At 40.2% G+C, this 22,595-nt stretch overlaps 1 long non-coding RNA gene across 1 annotated transcript; it reads right to left on the bottom strand.

Annotated features, from left to right (window-relative positions):
• Positions 1 to 885: 885 nt before the first annotated feature.
• LOC148217180 (uncharacterized) lies at positions 886 to 22,473 on the bottom strand. The gene is made up of 3 exons (XR_015798065.1): positions 22,287 to 22,473; positions 21,550 to 21,681; positions 886 to 1,004 (listed from the first exon to the last, which is right to left on the bottom strand). It is a non-coding gene; the product is annotated as an uncharacterized LOC148217180 (long non-coding RNA).
• Positions 22,474 to 22,595: the final 122 nt, after the last annotated feature.

Below are 22,595 nucleotides of genomic sequence, written 5' to 3' on the forward strand. Positions count from 1 at the left end.
AATATTATCAGAATACGAAGGATAGGTAGAATGGTAAAAATGGGTGTGACTCATGGTGAATGGTGTTATGAGGGTTACTGTGATTGTGGTGAGGCTGGAGTGTCTGGGTGGGAAGTTAGGCTACTCCTCAAAAATACTCTGCACATTGCTGCTAGTGCCAGTGAAATCTATGGGTAGCAAATGCTGCAGGGGACAGTGGAGTAGAGTTGGGGCCAGGATTCTGGAAACACTGAGGTAAAGCTTCAGGCAGACATTGTGATGAGCATAGAAAGGTGCTGCAGGGGGCACTGGGGGGATTGTTATAGAGTAAGAGGACCTGGCTCATCGGTGCAGGTCCCTCTTCTAATCCAGTAGTTCCATCCTGGACCCAGATAAAGCAACTCTCGCTCATAGTCAATTCACAATAGTTCACTCTAGAACAGTGTTTCTCAACCTTGGCCACTTGAAGATGTGTGGACTTCAACTCCCAGAATCTCCCAGCCAGCATGCTGACTGGGGAATTCTGGGAATTGAAGTCGACACATCTTCAAGCTGCCAAGGTTGAGAAACACTGCCCTAGAAAATAAAAATAATAAACAGTTTGTCTAAATCCCTGATGTTATGGCTTACATATTTATTTATTTATTTAAAAGATTTCTGGGCTGCCCACCTTAAAGCATGTATGATGGTCTGCTTCACATAACATGGTAAAACAATGTTCAGGTTCCCACAATACTGCGAGTGATAAACTATCCAACTCCATTTTTGCTCATTCTGGCATGTAGTGCAAACCCAACCACAGAATTTCAGGATAAGATGTCTCAGGAATTATTTTCAGTATCCAAAGTGGAGCTTGGATTACATTCTTTCACCCAAAGACCCAAATCTACTTCCAAGCCTTAATTTCCGCAGCCTTTGAGAGGAAGAAAAGGTTTATTAATTTATTAAAAAATAATTGTTAAACTCACCTGTAGCCAATTTTTCAAAGATCAGTAAGTAGCTTCTAATCAACTTCTAAGCAATCCCTGCATTAGAATAAGCAAAGCATAATTTTATAAATTTAATCTGAGTTTTGAAAATTGTCCATAATATTTCTTTACAATAAGGAAGGAGAACCTATCACACATGCAGTATGCTTCAATTAAAAATGAACAAACTCCAAAGTTTTACAAATGCCCTTTGATAGATTTTTTATTTATTTATTTATAACAGAGAGCCTTACGTTTACTTTTGAATGTTAAGTCCAAACCTGAATGGGGGGCTGTTAGAATTTTTCTTAATAGGGAACACATCACAGACACAAAGACTGGATTTGCTTCCCACCCCCACAAAAGCTGGTTTATTATACACAATTAAACACTTATTCCTTACTTCTAACCTTAATGCTAATACTATGCTTGTTTCTTTTTCCTACCTATCTTTATCTACAGTCTTCCTATGACTATACAACTATTTCTTATTTAATCTATAAATTTTTATCTCTACGTTCTATGTTTCTGTTCCTATTTCCTAACTTAAATATTTCCTAGCGCTTTAAGTATCTCCTTTTTCTTCAGCTCATATTTAATTAATTAATTTATTCCATTTATATAGCCGTCCATCTCAAATGCATGACTCTGGGTGGCTCACAATATTAAAAATAATAAAACCACATTAAAAAAAATCATAAAGCACATAGCAGCCAAAAGAAAATTACAAAAACTTCAGTCAGCCCAACCAGGAAATGGGTCTGCACAGGGGCAAGCCTTCAGGGCCAGCAGGGTGGGGCCAATTGATCTCCAGAGGGAAGACCCTCCAGAGGGGGGGAGCCACGGCAGAAAAGGCTCTCCTCCTGGGCCCCTGCCACCCTTGTAGCCAGTCTCAGTCCATTTGCATGTGAAAATGCTTTTCACTCCTCTAGAGACTTGCAAATGGGTTTTTCTCTCCCCTCAGCTCTCAGAGTCCTCTCTTCCGGGAGCTGGTTTGTGGAGGTCTGCGGCTGGGTTGCTGCAGGCAGTGGGCTGGTTCTGGTTTGCAGACTCTGGTCAGGCCCTTTTTCTTTCTCCTCTGAGAAGGTCTTGCAGCTCCAAGGCTTGTGGTTTTCTTCTGCCATCCGGGGACTGTGCTGAATTACTTGCCTTTGGGGTGGAGGGTTTTTTCCTGTCAGGTCCAGCCCAAGAACAATGAGGAAACAGTCCTGTTGAGTACAGCTCTTTATTTGCTTACACCTCTAGGACAGAATCTTGCCAAATTAAATCTATACTACAGCAACTAGTGGATATACCCTGAGAGATTCTAGGGGGTGGCTATCCTGAACCTCTTATGTTTCTCACGCTCCCCCTGCGGACTGTGTTGCCTTTTGCCTGCTCTTCTCTCCTGGAATGCACCCCCTCCTTCCTGATGGCCTTGATCTCCCACATCACTCTCCTCCTCGTAGATACGTTCCATCACATTTCCCCACGTCTCTACTGTCTTCCAGGCTTGACTCCTTTCTCACCGCACCCAGCCACATGCTTGCGTTCTGTTCCATTTTATGGGACAAACTCTCCCACTAAGGAGAGGGTGGGGCTGTTTTCTCCCTCTCTCCCAGGCAGCATCAAAGCGCTGGATCCCAGGAGGGAAAGAGAAATGCCTGCTTACTCCGCGTGGTGAGTTCATTCTTCCAGAGGGTTGGAAACACTCATCATCTTCCACCTTCCACCTTCGCCATTTACATGCTGTGATGCTGGTAACAGCAGTAATGTTGCGGAAATAACAGGCAATGTTATTTCACAATCCAAGAAAAGGAAATTCAGAATGAAGTTCAAAACTAAGAAAAGTATTGTCATATAGCCAGTGAAAACAAGGGACAGGGTCAGTTCTGTTATGCTGCTAAAAAGGTCTAATTACTGGAGCTCCATCCACTTTTCCTTATGGTGGTCAACTAGCACTGATTATTTTCAGCAGTCCCTTTTGAAGGAATCTGAATTGCTTTTGCTGGACCCTCTTTGACTTTTTTTGCAACACAGTTCAGAACCTCAACTCATGGATATGTTCTGTTTGTTAATTGGTGGGCTTTTCTCCAAATAAATAATGTAGAGTGTAACTGAGAATCACTTTTTCTCAGACCATCCTACCTCACAGGGTTGTTCTGGGAATAAAATGAGAGCCCCCCTGTAATCTTGTAATCTTCCTTGAGCTCCAAGGGAAAAGGTAGATTGTTTATTTAGTAAGTAAGAATGAAAGCTTACTCAGATTCTTCCAATGCCTTTCCCTCTGCAACCCCATTGTGGGAATATTGGGGGTCAGGGAATCACACCATGGAGTAAGTAGATCAGTGAAGACCACTTAGGATGCAGACAAACTACCTGTTCTGCACACATGTTGCCTAGCAACCAGGTAAAGCCCATGAGTTTGTTTCCTGCTGGGAATATCATAAGCTGAGCATGTGCTGCTTTCATTGACTGTTGTTTCAATTGCTTTGAATCACTTAGCTTGCTTTACTTCTTAACCAAGGAAAGGTTTGCCAAGCTCTTAATTCATTGGCTTCCATCAGCCTAGTCAGACTGTCAAGCTCAATCTTCTTCCTTGTCCTCTGGATTTATTTCTTATTTGGTCTCCACTCATATCCTCCCTACTTCCCACTCTGCCTTCCTCTCCTCTGTCACTTGACTTCTCTGGGGCCCCTTTTGCCTGGGAAAAAAAGGCAGAAGGAAGTGACCTCAGATTAGCAATTTCTTAAAGAGCAGACAGAGTGATGGAAAAAGAAGGGGCACTGAGTAAATCCTTACCTCTCTATCTACACCCTGTTGCCCTCTGGTGGTTAAGGGGTCATGAAGTGCTGAAAAGTCAGCGCCTTTGAGTTGAACCTCCACACCCCTAACTTGCGCTGCATCTACCACAGCCTATTCCACTCACAGGGCAAATGAGCTATGGGTGGATGTATCCTTTCCAGGGTCTGTTGTGAAGGAACATTGTCTTCAGGTGAGAGCCAGCTGTTTTCCCAAAGAGAACTGTGCCCATAAAACATGATTGACTGAGCCACAGTTTACTGCTCACACCACAGTGCAACACAAAGTGGCCACACTGGCTGGATGCCCACTTTTGAGCCACAATTTAGCATTGGGGGCAAACCCAGCATATGATCCACATTTCTGTTTGCTCTTTTGAGTTTATTTTTCTCTTCCACACATTCTTGTGTTTTAAGCTTTTAGTCCAGGCTGCCACTTTCTTTTCCGTGCTTTTAACTGTTTTAATTGTATATTTGGATATTATAAGCTGCCCAGAATCTTCTGGAGTGGGCAGCCAATCATCATCATCATCATCATCATCATCATCATCATCATCATCATCATCCCCAGTGAGGCACTACCTTCACGTGGTTGTGAGGCTTGTGTGCTCCAAGCCAGAGGTTCAACCATTCTGGACAGGTCTCATCAGAGGAGCCATACGAAGAGTGTCTCTCCCATAAACAGTATGGTGAGACGTAATTTACAGAAACCCATACTGGATCGGTCATCACCCGGGTCAACAAGGACTGTGCTAGGTGTTCTAGTTCTTTGACATCTGGTGACAGGTGGGCTACAGGACTCAGGACTGTTGGCTGAGCAAACAGGACCAGCAGCTGCAAAACTATTGGAAGAAAAGTTGTTTACCCATCGCAAATATACAAAGACTGAAAACAAAGAAATAATGATTTGCTATTACAAATCAGGTCCAACAAGAAAAGGATATCTGGAAAGAACAACATCCAGAATCAGAAATGACAGAACCGAGGCTAGCAGATCAACATTGATTTATAACATGAAATAAAGTATTCACAGAAGTAGAATTGGAAGAACTGCAAAGGTCTACCCAGGGCAAAGAAATCAAAGCCTTGCCAGAAGTAGCTCAGACAATAGAGACTTCTTCTAAGAAAGAACAAAGCCCTCTAACTAAAAAACAAGAGGGACTGAAACAAAGAATAACTGAGCTTCTAGAACAGCACAAAAACAACAGAATAAGGTTGCCTGCATTGAAGCTGATTATAGAGAAACAGCTAGCACAAGTATTAAAAGATGCCAATGCTGTAATATCAAATATAAGCACCAGCTCACTGCAAGAAACAAAGTAATGTACAGCATGACTGCAGCTATAACTGAATACCTTGGATGCAAAATCAACAAACAAGAAAAAAAACCAAACAGTGCACCACCAAAATGGAAGCTCAGGTTGGAAAATAAAATCAACATGCTAAGATCAGATGCAAGCAAGTTAGGACAGATGAAGAAAAAGAAGCTGAAGAACAAAAGGACCAAAAAATACCTAATCAAGAAATATCATCTAGAAACAAGGAAGATCAAGGAAGTACTGGAAATAATAAAGCAGCAAATAACAGCCATAGCCAAAAATATCGGCAGAAGCTCAAATTGTACACTACAGGCAGAATCTCCAATTTCAGTTGAATCATAAATGTTTCTACCAATCCATCAATGGAGAGACTGCAATGAACCAGTCAACACCTGACAAAGAAGCAACAGTGCAGTTCTTGGTGCATCTATGGCAGATCCCAAAGAAAGACAACAAGAATGCAGCTTGGATAAAGGAAGTAGAAAAGAATTTTTAAAAAGCTGAAATGAAAGAACTTGTAATAACAGCAGAAATGGGGGAGAAAAGGGCAAGGAAGATCAAGAACTGGTCAGCACCAGGTAAAGATGAACTGCATGGTTTTTGGTTGAAATATCTGACAGCTCATTGCCAAGCAGTTTAACAACATACTGCAAGGAGGTGAAATTGAAGATTGGTTAACATCTGGCAAAACCTACCTGATAATGAAAGATCCAGCAAAAGGGGCAGCACCTGGCAACTACAGGCCAATTACCCACTTGCCAACAACTTTCAGATTGCTAACTGGTGTGGTAGCTGATGCAGTCCAACAGTATCTAGTTGAAAACAAGCTCTTTCCATCTGAGCAGAAAGGAAACTGCCCAAACAGAAGAAGGACAAAAGATCCCTCTTGCTGACAAGATTCCTAACTGACAAGATGATTTTGGAAAACTGTAAAGAAGGAAGACCAACTTGAATGTAGCTTGGAGTGATTATGAGAAGGCATTTGACTCCCTGCAACATGACTGGATATTCAAGTGCCTAGAAATAACAGGAGTCAGTAGAAACATCAGAAGTAAAGATCAATGGCACAATGGAAGACACCGTTGCTGGTCAATGGTGATAGGCTGGGAGAGGTTAACATCAAGAGAGGAATTTTTCAAGGAGACTCACTATCACCACTACTGTTTGTCATTGCATTGATTCCTCTGTCAACAATGCTGAATAAGTCAGGCCATGGCTATCACACATCAAAAACATCTGCCAGGCTATCCCACCTCCTTTACATGGACAATCTGAAGCTGTATGGAAAAACACCATCTGAAATGGAATTGCTGTTCAACACTGTCCAAATATACAGCCAAGATATTGCAATGGAGTTTGGACTGAACAACTGTGCCATCCTGACCGTCAACAGGGGAAAAATAGTGAAAACCAAAGGAATCAAGATGCCTAATGGAAATAACATCAAGAGTCTGGATGAAGAAGATCACTACAAATACCTGGGCATCCTTCAAGCTGACAACATCAAGCACATTGAAGTCAAGAAGAAGGTTAGTAGTGAATACCTCATGAGCTTTAAGAAGATCTTAAAGTCCAAACTCTGTGGAGGAAATACCATCAAGGCACTTGGGCAATTCTAGTCATTAGATATACAGCTGGAATAGTGGAGTAGACTCAAGCAGAACTAGAAGCCCTGGATAGGAAAAATAATGACAATGAATCATGCCCTTCATCCATGCAGTGATGTTGACAGTCTCTACTTACCAGGGAGCATAGGTGGGTGTGGAATGTTACAAGTACACCAGACAGTTGAAGAAGAAAAAAGGGCATTGGAAGAATATCTGAAGAACAGTGAAGAAGATGCACTGAAGCTAGTACACCTTGAAGGCTTATTGAATACCAAAGAGACCAAACTGGACTACAAAACCAAATGAAAAATAGAAAAGAGATATGGCAAGGCAAAGTATTACATGGCCAGTACATAAAAAACCAGCAGGCGAAGCAGATAACAAGAAGACCTGGCAATGGCTAAGAGCAGGAAAGTTGAAGAAAGAGACAGAGGGGCTAATTCTGGCTGCACAAGACGAAGCCTTAAGAACAAATGCATATAAAGCCAGAATTGAGAAGACAACAGCAGATAGCAAATGCCAGCTCTGCAAAGAAGCTGAAGAAACAGTGGACCACCTAGTTAGCTGCTGCAAGGAGATTGTACAGAGTGACTACAAACAACGGCATGATAAAGTAGCAACAATGGTGCTTTGGAATATCTGCAAGAATTACCTTTTGCCTACAAGCAAGAACTGGTGGGACCACAAAACAAGTAATAGAGAATGAAGAAGCTAAAGTGCTCTGGGACTTTAGAATTCAAACAGACAAGCACCTGCCACACAACACCCCAGCCTTAACAATTGTTGATAAGAAAGACAAAAAAGTCTGTATAGTGGACATTGCACTACCTGGAGACAGCAGAATAGAACAGAAAGGAGAAAATTACAATTTATAAAGGCCTGCAATCTGGATTTCTGGAAGTTATAAAGCAACATATCTACAGAGTACCAGAATTGGGAAGGTTGCTCTATTGTCTGAATGCTTTGTTGCTGTTTATTATGGAAATCCTTGCAGCATTGTTGTACTGGAAGTTTAGGAGCCTCTAAATAATTTAGAGATAGCAGATACCAGCTGCCAGTTCTGTGACCATAGAACTTTTAAAATTATGACTTGTTCCTTTCTCTTTTCTCTCCAGCCTCAGTTCCATGCATGAAAAAAGAAGTTGTAGGTTAACAAAGTGAACTGACAGATGATTAGGTTCCTTTGGTGTGCTCTTCTAAGGGAGTAGTAAAGGTGAAACCCCAAATAAATTACAGTGATAGGAAGGAGGAAGGGAGGGAATGGAAGAAGGATATGAATCAAAACTATATTCCAGAAAAGTCTTCTTCATGCTTGAGCTCCCAAATTGGGGTTCTGCTGTTGTCAGCTCTGCTTCCTTTTTTGATGTGTCAGCAAATCTTGTGGTGCTGTATTAGGACTGACAAAAGGGTGCACCAGGTAATGTGAAAACACAATGTAGTCAATAATTATATGCAAATATGGACCTTAAGCCAGCTTTCTCAACTTTACCATGCAATTCTGGGAGCTGTAATTCCATCATGTTTTATTTGTTTATTCATTTATTGTCATACTGCTACCCCAATGCCCGTGGCAAGCCATGGCATGGGATTTTAAATACAGTATAAACAATAAAAGCAGCTGATAAATCATGACATAAAACCAATAAAATAAATATAAATATCTAGTGTTTTTTTAACCAATTGTATGATTTTAATCCCAGTTACATATTGGGGAGTTGTATGCCACTCAGAATTGGCAGACTGGAATAGCCTATAAACCATGTCAGTAAGTAAGTAAATAAAAACAATATGAAATATTAACCAAAGCAGCTATCAAGCATAAATAATGAGTATAAAGTGCCAGTCAAGAATAGAAAGTAGTTTATGACTTCTGGGGATGAAATGGTGAAGTGAAGAGTGGGACCGATGACCATGCAGGAACGAAGAGCTGGTGAGTAGGCCAGCTCTTTGTAATTCCTCTCAAATGGGCAAGGAGAGGACTAGATATTGCCCACAAGTGCTCCAAAATTGCTCCTCATGAGGAGACCACATGACAGTGATCTCTTGTGGGTTTAGAGCTCTGGGAGATGAGGGAATAGCCATCTTGCTCCAACCACAGTCAGCACCTTTAAAAGGACACTGGGTTTACATACTTCCTTTTCTAATCACTTTTGGAAATTGCTTGTTAACTGCTTTTCAGCTATTAGGAACCTTTGGATAGATAGGTTTTACAGCACCAGGTGAGTTTCCTTCAATCCTTAGCAAAAGAAGTTTTAAACACAAGTTTCAGGACTTTAAAAAATTGTTTTTGGAATAAGCAGCAAAAGGGTGATTAGAACTTTGTTTCTGGAAAGTTACAAATAGCTAAGGGTCCAGATGGATTTGAAATAAGATTTTGGAATTAATTAAAGCATCCTTCCCATGGGAAAATGCTTTTGTTTTGAATTCTTTAAAAAAAATGTTAAGATGGGACTTTGAAGGTTGGACAATAGAACTTGAAGGAACTAAATATTACAATTAAGGGAGAAGAACATTTAAATTTGACTTACTAATACAGAATTTTAACATTGGACATATTGAAGAATATTTTTGAACAATGGACCCAGAAATTAATTTTAAGAGTGTCTGCCTCTATAGATAGACTGTATTTAAAAGATGTTATGGAAGAGGAGCAAGTTTTACTTGGCAAGACAGTCAGATCTGAAAGTGGATTTAAAAATGACAGGCTACAAGAATGATATGGAAAAAGGTGCTGGACATACAAAAGAAATCGGCTGATATCTTAGTAATTAAAAAGGTTATACAAATAACAAATGAAGAGACTGACTTGGATAATTTTCCTAGATTGGATTTACAAAAGAGGCTTGTTAAATCTTTGAAGAATTTTGTGAGAAGGGACAAAGAAAAAATGAAAAGAAATCAAGTTCTAGGACATTATTTGAAAGGACTAAAAATCAAGATTGTTAAAAGTAAAAGGAAGGAATATAAAGTTGGTTTATTTGATCAAGGTTAAAATAGATATGTTGCTATCTCTGGTAACCCTTAATGGACTTTTGCTGATCAGGACTGAAGACAAGGTTTTAAGATAAGAGATGGGATATGGGAAGAAGAGATCATTGTGCTATACATGGGGCTAGCTTTGAAGAGTATCCGGAAGCTACAGGTGGTTCAAAATGTGGCTGTGCGGACAATCTTGGATGCCCCAAGAATGGCATATATAACACTTTTACTGCGTGAGCTGCAATGAGTCCCAATCTGCTTCCAGGTCCAATTCAAAGTGTTGGTTATTACCTTTAAAGCCCTACATGGCATGGGTCCAGGTTACCTGAAGGACTGTCTCACCCCCATCACATCAACCTGTCCCACCCGGTCCATGTGGGATATGTTGTGGACCCCATCAATGAGAGAATGTTGGCTAGTAGGGCCCAGGAGGAGAGCCTTCTCTGCTGTTGCCCCTGCCCCTTGGAATATTCTCCCCCCAGAGATGCAGCAGGCCCCTACCCTCCCGGCTTTCCGGAAAGGATTAAAGACCTGGTTCTGCCAGCTTGCATGGGGTGACAACAATCTTACCCAATCCTGGGAGTGGCTAGCATATTGATGACACTCTCTGAGTGACTGCCAATTTTAACATCTATCCTTGGATCTATTTATTTTCTATTTATTTAAGATTATTGTATATTGTAATTTTAATTGATTTTAATTGTTCTGTAAACCGCTCAAAGTCATTTCAATGAGATGGGTGATGACAAGTTTGATACATAAATAAATAAATAAATAAATAAATAAAAATGTGTTGCATTTGAAGGGAAGGCGATAAGTTACTAAAATTGTTTATACGTGTTGAAAGAATATATATTTCTTTATATATTTCTTTTCTTTTTTCTTTTTTTACTATTTCTTTGCTACTGTTCTTTACTATTCTTTCTTTTCCATTTTTTTCTCTTTTCTTTTTCTTTTCTGCACCTTGTATTTTTTCTTTTTATTCTTTTCTTTTTAAAAATTTGTATTAATTTTTATCACTGTAATTGTAATTTTTAATATAATGACTATTAAAAAAAGAATAGAGTTTACAACAGTGAGTTTTCAGATTTCAAAATCTATACATTAATGGGAAGGGAATTTCACAGTAGAAATTGTGCCACTGAGAAGGCGCTTCGTATAAGAAGCCTTAAAATATAATATGGAAATTTTAACTGATGAAGAATGAAACCCTTTGAGTCTTTGGCCACAGCTAGTGACAGCCTCTGACTGCCCTTGTTTGAGCAGAGTTGCACCTGGTTAATACTTAGATGGGAAACTATCAGGAAACATCAGGGACAGTGGCTAGACAAGGAAATAAAAAATCAACCGAAGAACGCAATGGCAAATTATTTCTATATCGTTGCCCAAAAAACTTGCAGAAAGGTATCCATGAAGGAGCCTGGAGTCAAACTCAACTGAAAGGAGTTTTGATTTACTAGCTGTCAGATCATATTACATAAAAAAATTCCTGGATACACTAAATCTAGACTTGATTCAAAGTGTATTTAAAGGCTTCCCATATAAAGTGCATTATAAGCACCTCTGTCTGGATGCCACAGGAATAATGGAAGCAATCTCTGCTTTCTTTGGGTAGGGTCTCAGCTGCCATGTCAAAGACATCTTTGGCTACTCTCACCATCTGTGTTTCCAGAGAGATGTTGAATCTAGGCATACTCTTAAGTTATGAACTTAGTCCTCCTGCATGGATACAAGCTCATTCAACATCAGTTGAATCCCCCGTGGCTTAATATGAATGTTAAAGAGCCTGGGACACAAAATGGAATGTTACGGTATCCCACAGGCTAAAGACCATAAGGCAGAACAGAACAGAACAGAACAGCATTATTTTCTGAAACCAACTTTTGAGAGAGTACTGGAGTTACCATAAGACTCTGTCCCCAAACTGAAGCCAATCAGCCTATGTTTGATGTCACTGAAAATTGCTGTGAAGTCCAGGAGAACTAAAAGGATTGAATTCCCACTATCTGTTCCTCAGTGTTAGTCACCTGCCATCCTGGAAGCATGGCACAAATTAGATTCAAGTGAAGCTTGGAGGCTAAGATCAAAACCATTCAGGGACCATTTTAGCACAGAGTAGATTGTTTGATAAGAAATGATGCAACCTAAAGAGCAGATAATATTTTCATTATCAAATAGCGGGGAACAGCAGCTTCCTTCAACTTTTCCCTCACTATGAAATTGAGACAAAAATTAGGCTTCCTGTGGATACATCTCTCAAGTGCTGCTTTTACATGGTCTGAAGCATTTCCAGGCAGGTGTGATTTAAAACTGTCAAGTCTAGTTGGGATAGTGTGATAGCAAACATGTAGCAGTTATTCCATCACCCATTTCTCATATATCCTAGGTTGTCTACATATAGATGTGACAACTTAATTTGTTTGTCAGATTTAGATTAACTTGGGAAGAAAAGAAGATCTTGGCTTCTGAAACTAGTTTAGGGTGAATTGTTCATTTACTGCTGGATATTATAAGGATCAGTGCCAAAAGCCACTTCTCCAGAGCACCTGATAAAGCTCGCATTTCTGCAAGAGACCCACATCAAGGCCTGGAGCTTCTCCCCATTTCCATCACCCCCACTTCACCTTACTGCCTTAGGGCAGGCAAGCAGTGACCAGAGTGATTGATGGAGATGCAACTTGCATTCTGGATGCTTGTGAAGATCGAGTCCAGAAAGAAAGAAGACAAGTGTATATGAACCAGTAGTTGAGAGATGGGTCAGTGAGGCAGAGGGTCACTGAGGATATCTTACTTAAGGTAAAGATAAAGTATTCTTTGAGTCAACTCTTGGTGCCTTGTTGCTGAAAATTTTGGGAACTGACTCCTGTGAGGCTCCCAGATTGCAGAAGGCTGGAGTAAGTTTTTGCTCAAATGCAACTGTGAAGTCGCTTTCTTCTTCAAAAGAAGTAGAGCTTATTTTGTAGAAATCATTTTGCCTGTCAGGTCTTGCTTTGTCTGAAGATACAGCCTCTTCCAGAATTTCTTTATCAAGTTTTGTTAAAAGTGGATAGGATACGACTATGGCCTGCTTTCTGCCTTTGGAATTCAATTTATCTCCCAGATTCTTCAGGCAGAGACTCTTTCAGTCTCTTACGAATGGTCCCAATGTGAATTGCTGAGGGGGCTGTTCTCCTCACTGATAATGGAGGAATGTCAGGCTGGTTAGAACTGAATTTCTCTCTAGTTCTATATACCATTATAGCTGGTACTTGGATAACAGACCACCAGGGAATTCCAAGGCTATAAGCTAGACTGAAAAGTAAAAAAACAAACAAACAACCCCCCAACTCAGAAGCAACATATATTTGCTAAAACAACTGCACAGTCATGTCCTTTTTTGTACTTTTTCCAACTCTAGAATATAATTTTTGAGATGCAGTGATTAGAACTGTATCCAGTGTACCAGGACAAAGTAATGTTCTTGTATTAGAGAGATCCAGATTAAAAACTTCATTCAAGTCCAGAGCTCTCTCTTAATCCTATCTACTTTACATGCTTCTTGTTGTCTGAACATGGAGGGTGGACAGAAATTATCGGACATAGGTGGTCCCTCATAACTGGGCCCTATGTCAACGATCAGCACCTTGAACTGCACCCAGAAGCTAACTGGCAGCCAGTGCAGTTTGCGGAGCTGTGATGTTGCATGGGCATGCCATGGCAGCCCATCAGTGCCTACGCTACCACATTCTGGACCAACTGCAGCTTCCTAGCGGTTTTCAAGGGCAGCCTCATGTAGAACACATTGCAAAGTCCACATGCAAGGTGATTCGGGAGTATGTACATCTGGAGCGCCTCCCAGTCCAGGAATAGTTACCGTTGGCACACCAGATGAATCTGTGCAAAGCCCCTCCTGGCCACGGCTGCCACCTATTCTTCAAGCAGGAACTATGAGTCCAGGAAAACCCCTACATTGCATACCAGTCCCGAATGGGGAAGTGTTACCCTATCCAGGACTAAAGATGGAAAATTTATGGGACTGGGGGTCCAAATAATCATAGCCACTCAATGTTATAGAGGTTGAGCCTGGGTCTATCCCTCCCCATCCAGACCTTCCCAGCCTCCAGATACTGGAGACTTGAAGAGCATCACTTGGGTGGCCTGGGGTTGAGATATACAACTGGCTATCATCAACGTACTGATGATACCTGGCCCTGAATTGATAGATGACCTCATCCTGTGGCCTCATGTAGATGAGGGCATCGGGACCCGAGACACTCCACAAGTTAGGGGCCTTGGCCTCAATCCTAACTCCCCCAGCCAACATTGACTGGAACTGCCCACAAAGAAAGGCAAATCACCATAGAATTGTGATCCCACCAATCTCTGTAGGTGGTCCAGAAGGATACCATGATCAATAGTATTGAACCCCACTGAGAGATCAAGGGGAATCAATATATCCATCCTAATCTCCAGATTATATACCTTTTGACTTTCACTGCTGGCCATTTTATACCCAGGCCTCCAGTTTAGAAAGATCTTTTTGCATCACGTTGCTCTTTTGTTTTAAAAACCCTAAAAAAAAGCAAATTAAATTCCAGTTTCATGAGTTATAATATGGATATTGGAAGGACTCCACATTTTAAATCCTTCATCCTTGTGAGAATTGTCCATTTATTTCTGCCCCTTTCTTTCAATTCTTTATTGAATTACTAATCAGTAAAGAGGTGCCATCTCTTATTCCATCCCTGCTAAGTTTGCTCAAAGATTTTTGAAAGATTAGTAAGAGAGACGTACCTATGCAAAAACTCTGTTGATTCCGCTCCAGCCAAATATGTCTTCTTATACAACTGCAAATTGTATCTGTAATAATGCCTCCAGACAATTCAGACTGAACAGCTGTTTAGCTAATCCCCCCTGGGTCCCATTTTAAAAACCGTCCTTATTTTGGCAACTTTCCAGTTCTCATACTGTCACCTACCTAATGGGCATGTTTTTGGATATTTTAAAAAAGAAAAGCAGCATTTTCACATCTGAGTTCTTTAAGAACTCTCAGCTGATACCATCTGGAACTTGTGATTTGTTTGTCTTCACTTTATTAATAAAGATTAGAACCTCACTTCTTCTCATCAGCATTTGCCAGAGCTCTTCATGCTTCTGAAAATACACAATCAGGTTTGGATAGTTGCCCTGCACCTTCCTCAGTAAAGAAAAACATGAAGAACTTATTCATCTATGCTGCAGTCTCCTACCCAATTTGTTTTCAGACTTCTCCCCTAGCTGTCTTTTGTTTGTTTGTTTTTAATCTGGCCTTAATGTTATTAGCCTTCTGCTTTCCTTCTTGCATCTTTGCGTTTCTGTATTGCAAATTATGCTCTCCTTTGTCCTCCTTCCTTTGACAACTCTTCCAATTTTTGAAAGCCATTTTTTCTTCATGAACTTCCTTGACTACTTATTAAACATACTGGTGATACCTTGTACTTTGTTGTATTTTTCTTCATCAGTGCTTTACCTTCCCCCTGAGCTTTACTTATAAATGATGTAAAATTCTGGAAATATTTAATCCACTTGATCTTCTCTTTAACTTCCTTCCTTCCTTCCTTCCTTCCTTCCTTCCTTCCTTCCTTCCTTCCTTCCTTCCTTCCTTCCTTCCTTCCTTCCTTCCCCTCCCCTCCCCTCCCCTCCCCTCCCCTTCCCTTCCCTTCCCTTCCCTTCCCTTCCCTTCCCTTCCCTTCCCTTCCCTTCCCTTCCCTTCCCTTCCCTTCCCTTCCCTTCCCTTCCCTTTACCAGTCCCTTCATTTCTATCTCCTCATTTCTGTAAAATTTCCTCTTTTGAAGTGAAATAGATTTTCCATTCCAGTTAGGGATGGACAAATAGCCCCATTTCTCGTCTTTGTCAATGTCATGTGTCTATATGGCCATCCATTTCTGCATTAATTATTTTTTAAAGGCATGATAATCTGTATCTTAATAGAAATGAATTACTTTATTAAATCATATTTTAATAAATATTTCCAAACATATTTTATATAAAATAACAAGCTTCATCCTAAAGTATATATTTGTTGAATATTTTCTGCACAAAAAATTGAGTCAAGAAATTCTAGGAATTGTGAATTCTGAAGGCTGATTACATTCTGATCCCTGAATGTACGTAAAATAATTCTTAATTTTCCTGTTCCTTCTTTAACCTTTCCTGTTATAGCTATTAGATTGCAAGTTGTTCTGGTAGGGTCCTAGCTACACCATGTTATTCGTGGTTCAGTATTTAGTAAACTATTAAATTTTAATAAACAATAATAATAAAATTTGGCTTTATGCAAAGAATAAATTGTGCTGTGTTTTAAGCTGCCTTTGCACTGAAATTCTTTAAGGGGCATTTTTATTTGGCTCAGAGGGATGTTTATGCTTGTTCTGAGTAGATATCTCCCCAAGAGTCCCTGTCAGGAAATCTAATAAACAAGTAATAAAGGCTCTATTCACAAGCAACTGGAAGTTTTGCTGCAGTGCCATTAATATTGTGGTCTGGCATACCAGGAAGAGAGATGTGAATGGGGAAAACATCTTTCAGTGCTTGAGAACTATGATCTGTCAGTTGTGGAAGAATAAAGAGGAGCCCTATTTCTAGATGATCAAATTTCAGTGGCTTTGAAATTGATCCTGGAAATAGAAGCAGTCTTGCTTATAAGGAGCTGGACTCTCTTTTGCCAGCAATGGGCAGTGTTATAACTGGGCAATTCAATGCCCATGATAGCACCCCCCCCCCACTTCCAAGTATGATCTCCCATTCCCTGGATCTTTCTTGCTGGGGGTTATTTGAGGAACCGCGTCTTTCTGGTTACATCTATCCATCCCATCGGGACCAGCAGGAAAGGCAAGTTATGGGTCCTATCTACAAAAGAGCATTATTTGGTGGGACCCAGGAAGAGACACTTTTATGACATGGCCCTGCCCTGTGGAACATCATCCTCCCAGACCTTAGATTGGTCCCAACCCTCCCGGCCTTTAGGAAGGCCCTAAAGACATGGCTCTGCCACCATGCCTGGGGGTCTGGCAATGGTGGGAAACTCTTATAATGGCTATGTTGAGCTGATCTAAGATGGATTCTGTTGCTGATTATGATATTCTGCTTTTTACATTGATTATGGATAGTTTTTATAAGTTTGCATATTGGTTTTTCATTTGTTTTTATTGGATTGTTTTTACCTGTTGTGAGCCGCCCAGAGTCGCTTAGATGAGATGGGCAGTTAACAAATTGAAATAACAACAACAACAACAACAACAACAACAATGGACCATCTAGTTAGCTGCTGCAAGAATATCACATCGACTGATCTCAAACAATGGCATGACAAAGTAGCAACAATGGTGCATTGGAATATGTGTTCTGTTTTTCCATTGGTGTTTTTTTTTGCTTTTGGGGGGCTTTTGAATGAGGGTGGGAGAAATGCTTTTTTGCAAAGAGTATTATAATATTCTTGAGATTTAAATGTAAGTATGCTGGATTTGTGCTCGTATATCAATTAAACCTTACTGAAATAACAACAGCTAAAAGAAACACATGGCAAGTCAAACTTAGAAATGTCACTGCATATGATAGAGTATTCAAACCTTGTTTTGGACTACATTGTTTACAGCAGGGTTCCTCAACCTCAGCAACTTTAAGATGGGTGGCTTTAAGATGGATGACATGGCTGGCTGGGGAATTCTGGGAGTTGAAGTCCACCCATCTTAAAGTTGCTGAGGTTGAGGAACCCTGGTTTACAGTGTAATGGTTCTACATTTCTAGGAACTAGTACATGTAATATGACTTATGCTAAAACTGGGGCCTGATCAAATAATGGGCATTTATCACAGATATGACACCACATGGCTATGGCATTGCAGAATACTATAACAAAGTATTTTGCTATAAAATATCTTGTAAAAAGGCAATCACTGCTGTGGTGGGACATTATTTTATTTGTGGAATCAGAGCATGTAAACATTTGCCTAGTAGAAGAGGAGGGGTCTGTTATGTTGGGAGCATTTACCCTGATATGCAAACACATTTCAAGTACTCAGAGAGTGAAGTAAAACAAAACAAGACAAAATAAAAGCGGTAACTGAGACAACATGTTTTTTTGTTGTTATTTTCCAAAATTATGGAACAGCACAAACAATTAAAGAAGTAAAAAAATTAAGTTGTATTCTAGAAAACATTGCAAATGTCTATTATTTAACGCTAACAGGCTTTAAATTAAGAGGTACTTGCAATTTGCCGAAATGTATTGGCAGCAAAGGGAGGTGTATGTGCTCTGACTGAGCAAGAATGCTGCATTCCAGATGTTACTAAAGATATCCATCAGGCTATGAGTAATATTTAACAAAAAATAGTAAGGGAATTACATGAAACTGATGAAGGGTCATTGAAGTGATAGCAGTTGGAAGAATTATTTAATTTTTACACTGTTTTATGTAATTGTTGCATTTATTATTATGTATTTACTTGCAACTGGTATTCATTGTATGAGTTCTATAATTGTTAATAAGATTGCTGCAAACCAATACAAGATTGCTGCAAATCAATATTACCAATGTAAATGTTATTAGTGTGAATAAATATGTCCATAAATGTGTGAATGAGATACACCATTTCTCATGAAGCCAAAAAGATATCAAGAGGAGGAAAATGTTATAAGAAATAACATTTTGGGAGAGATGGATGAATGGAAGGAAAAATGTGGACCTGCAGAGGAGGGTGAAAAACAAGGAAGTCATCAGATCAAGTCTGGATACCAGCTAACAGACATAAGATTTGCCATAGAGATAAGGAAGTTAACAGTTAACTGACATGGAGCAAATAACATTTGATCCAGCAACCCAGGAGATCAATAAAAGGCTGAGGGGAAGTAGGAAGGAATATCTGAGGGCCATTGCTGGCAAGGAAAGCTAAGCATGTTTTTGTTGGAAGACCCCTAATTGAAGCATGCAGCTGCAATCTAAGGAGCCCTCCTGCTTCCCCAATTCCTGTACATCCCCTGGACCTGGGGTGTAGCAGGCAAGTGAGTATCTCGGTGCACGTGAAGGTACATGAGGATGTGTGACAGTTAAGTAATTTTAAATAAAAATGCTTTTGTAAGTTAACAGATACTCTGTGTGTCCTGTGTGTTCCCTTGAGCATTTCCTTACTGCATAAGATCCTGAATTCCTGTAGCCCTCTTGAAAGTGTGTAGTGTAACTATAAATGGAGGAATTTGTAACACTTTCAGTGGGTCTACTTCCATTCTGTTTTTGTTTCTCCAAGCAGTGCTCATCACTGAAAAAATGTTGTGAGCATTGCTACAAGGTGTAGAAAAAATGTAGGAGCTGATCATCTTCATGCCCTTTAATGGAGTTTGGGTTTCTTCTATGAAAAAGTGTGGTACTTTCCAGAATCCCGTATTACTCATACTGTGCACTCAGATCAATTTCTTTTAGACTGCAAGCTTGCAGTGCGTTACAGAAAACTTCAAAAGGCAGAACACTTTCACTGCCACGGCCAGTTTGCAATGAAACATCTGGCAATGAAAGCTATTTTCAAAGAAATCGTATCTATCATACAGGTATTCCATGGTACTTTCACTGAAAATTATGAAGTCACCTTCACATACCCTTGCAACATCTGGTGTTAATTGCTTGAGTCTGATATGTGCTGGAAACCTACAAAAGTGGTCCCTAAATTTTCTTTCCAATTTCCAAGTTCATATCCTGAAATAATGTGATATGAATGACTTAGCTTCCGGTCCTTCAATACAGTCTGCAAACCATTTCATGGCATGACTGATTAAAAAAAGATAAAGTTCTCGCAGATGACTTGTATTTCCCTCATCATTAAAACAATTCCATAGCATTCTGGAGCATTTAGGTTCACCTACATTCTGAAAGAAACTTGTCAAGGAGTGCCAGCATTTTAACAGGAAGTTAGTAGCTGAAAGCTTGTCACAATATGCTGCAACAGACTGGAGTGATCTACTTCAATAAAATCACAGAAGTCCTTCATCTGTTTTGCTGGCAGAAATGCTGAAATGGCCATGCATTTTGAGAACAGATTTGCTGCATCCGTATCAAGGTTTCCCACAGGATCCCTTTGACGTTATATAAAACATGAGCTAGGCCAGTGTTTCTCAAACTTGGCGACTTTAAGATGGGTGGACTGCAACTCCCTGAAATCCATACATCCTAAATTTGCCAAGTTTGAGAAACATTGAGCTAGACCAGTGTGGTCCAAACTTGGCCACTTTAAGATGGGTGGACTTCAACTCCCAGAATTCCCCAGCCAGCCATGGGGAATGAGCTAGACAGTTTGCGGCCATCAGTTTTTTTAGGGGGGTATTTTGTGGGTTTTGAAGGATACCATCATGCTTTCCATAATTAACATGGCATTGTCCACTACATAAGCTGAATATTTATTCAGCTCCAAACTGAAAAGTTCAAACTTGCAATTTAGCTTCTTTGCAATCACCTCAGTGGTTTCCTGGCAGTATAACTGTAAAAATCTAAAAGCATATGCTGAACTACACTACTTCTCTTTTGTGTCATTATTAGAGAAATTGGTTGCCAAGGGAGGAAAAAAGAACATGGGATTTGTTGCCATCCCAATGCTTTTGGACAGAATATGGAAGAAGTATGTTCTTACATAGTTTCGCTTTCATTTTCTCATATATCAATTTTTTACCAATGTTGGAGATAGTGAACATTTCTCCATCAACATTTTTCCACAGTCTACACTTCTGTCAGATCGGTAACACTTCACAACATGACAGAATTCAGTGATAGTTATTTTACCATCTTAGGACACTGTAGAGCAGTGTTGTCCAAATGTGGCCACTTTAAGATGAATGGACTTCAACTCCCAGAATTCCCCAGCCAGCCATGCTGGCTGGGGAAGTCTGGGAGTTGAAGTCCACTCATCTTAAAGTAGTCAAGTTTGGACAACACTGCTGTAGAGAATATGAAGGAAGCTGGCAAAGACGAGGGAGCTGCACTGAGTGTTCACTATATGCTTCCTAGTCAAAATGTGTACTGAAGCTCACCCTTTCCCTGTAAGATCCACATTACAGTGATATAAGATGCAGAATGAATGATGGCCATTCTTTCTAATCTTTTGGCCATTCTAAATTAAATGAAGTCTTTTGTTTTGGAATTTTGGATCAGCTTACTAACCAGTGTCACTTCTAACCAAAAAGTTCCCTTGGGACTCTAGGCAAAATGCTATGAGGTCAATCTAAAGAAGCAGCACACTCTTCTTTGACACGCACAATTTTCTCGAATTTTTCCTCCCACTGACAGGCTTCTTTCTCATAAATATTCAACTTTCTCTGTTTTCTCCCCATTCCTTCTCATCATGCACACACACACACACATGGGATTCTGGGGCTTTTTTATTAGCAGGTCATGGAAACATTAGCTGTCCTAATACTAAACTTTTAACATTTGCACTGATAGCCACCAAGACAAAGAAGAAAGGCTTGGAATATTGCCTCAGGGCTCAGGAGTTTGTTTTGCCTTGTCCATTTCCTTTCTGCCCAGACTGCTTCTTCACCACCACATACACTTCATGGAGCCAAGTCAGTTTTACTCTTGTAAGTGCTCTCACTGCCTCCAAGTCCTGTCCCACAAGATATCAGGAGATGAAACAGAAACAAAGCAGAGAACAAAGGAGAGTCCGCTAGAGAGTGGAGGTGAACAGAGGGCACATTTTTAAAAATGTGGCCTGTCTGGCATAATTCTGGATGTCTGGCCATCCAGCTCTGAAGAGGGCTCCATGACAGGAATGAAGAGATACACGGCCAGTTACAATTCTCTTACAGCATTGGTTTTCTTGTATTTCAAAGCTCAAACAAACAAACAAACAAACAAAAACCATCTCCAGATTGGTTATTCATATTTATTTCAACTATGAGGAGGTCAAGTCACTTACCTACTTGACATTTTGTAGTTTGGTTCTCTGTCCTCCTGATGTTCATGCATATAACATTAAGGTCTCTAGAATTTCAGATAGAGGGTGTGTGTGTATTTCATTCATAAACAAAGGGAAGAAGGGTTCTTCAGTCTGAATGAAGGAATATGAGGGGAGACACAACCAAGATGTATAAAATCATACATGGCTTAGATAATGTGGAAAGAGAGACAGTTTTCTCCTTCTTTCACAGTATTAGTATTCAAGATCATCCACTGAACTAAATGCAGGGAGGTTCAGTCTGACAGAAGGAAATACTGTTTTATATAGCACATAGTTAAACTATAGAATTTTCTGCTAGCAGTTGTGGTCATGGAATCCAATTTGGATGACTTTTACAGGAGACTGGATGGGCTGTTGTATCTCACTTACAGTTAGTCAATCTTCCTTATACTACCCACTAAGGCACGCATAACCCATTTGCAATGCTCCATAGCTTGGTAATGGCCAGGAAAGGGTATTTTAAGATTGCTGGAAACACAGCTCTTGTCAATTGTTGGGAATTTATATGGGGAACTCACTCACACACCTCTGAGTGAGATACCAACACTTTGGGGATCTTGGATAGTTGAGTGATTCACACTAAAGGACACAGAGCAGAGCACACAAAGAATTCCTTGTTAGCCTCCTAACTTTATTAATGGCAAGACAGCAAGGCATGCAAAACTCACACACAAACACCTTTCTTATATACTCACCAAGTTCCACCAGAATAACTGACCAAGAAACCAGAGGGGAGTGGAGAAGACGGATTGCAATCCAAATGGTTGTGTGTACATGGGCTGTCTTCCAGCTAGGTTCCTGTCCAGCTCCCTCTTTTAAAATGTTTCTGCAGCTCTTCTTTTATTCTCTGCCATAGCTGCACACTAGTTGGTTGCTGTTGTCTCTGGGAAAGGTTTACTGTCGATGTACAATTTTCACTTTGTGGCCATTCTCCAGTTCCTGATCTAGTTTTAGCTGGTTCAGACTTGGTCACTCATTGGCCTTTACATGTCCACATTCCTCAG

The sequence above is a fragment of the Python bivittatus genome, unplaced genomic scaffold, assembly GCF_059951505.1.
Source record: "Python bivittatus isolate LINGU-HERP-01145 unplaced genomic scaffold, Pbiv_v1 ctg000020_np1212, whole genome shotgun sequence".
In the NCBI taxonomy this organism is placed as follows: Eukaryota; Metazoa; Chordata; class Lepidosauria; order Squamata; family Pythonidae; genus Python; species Python bivittatus.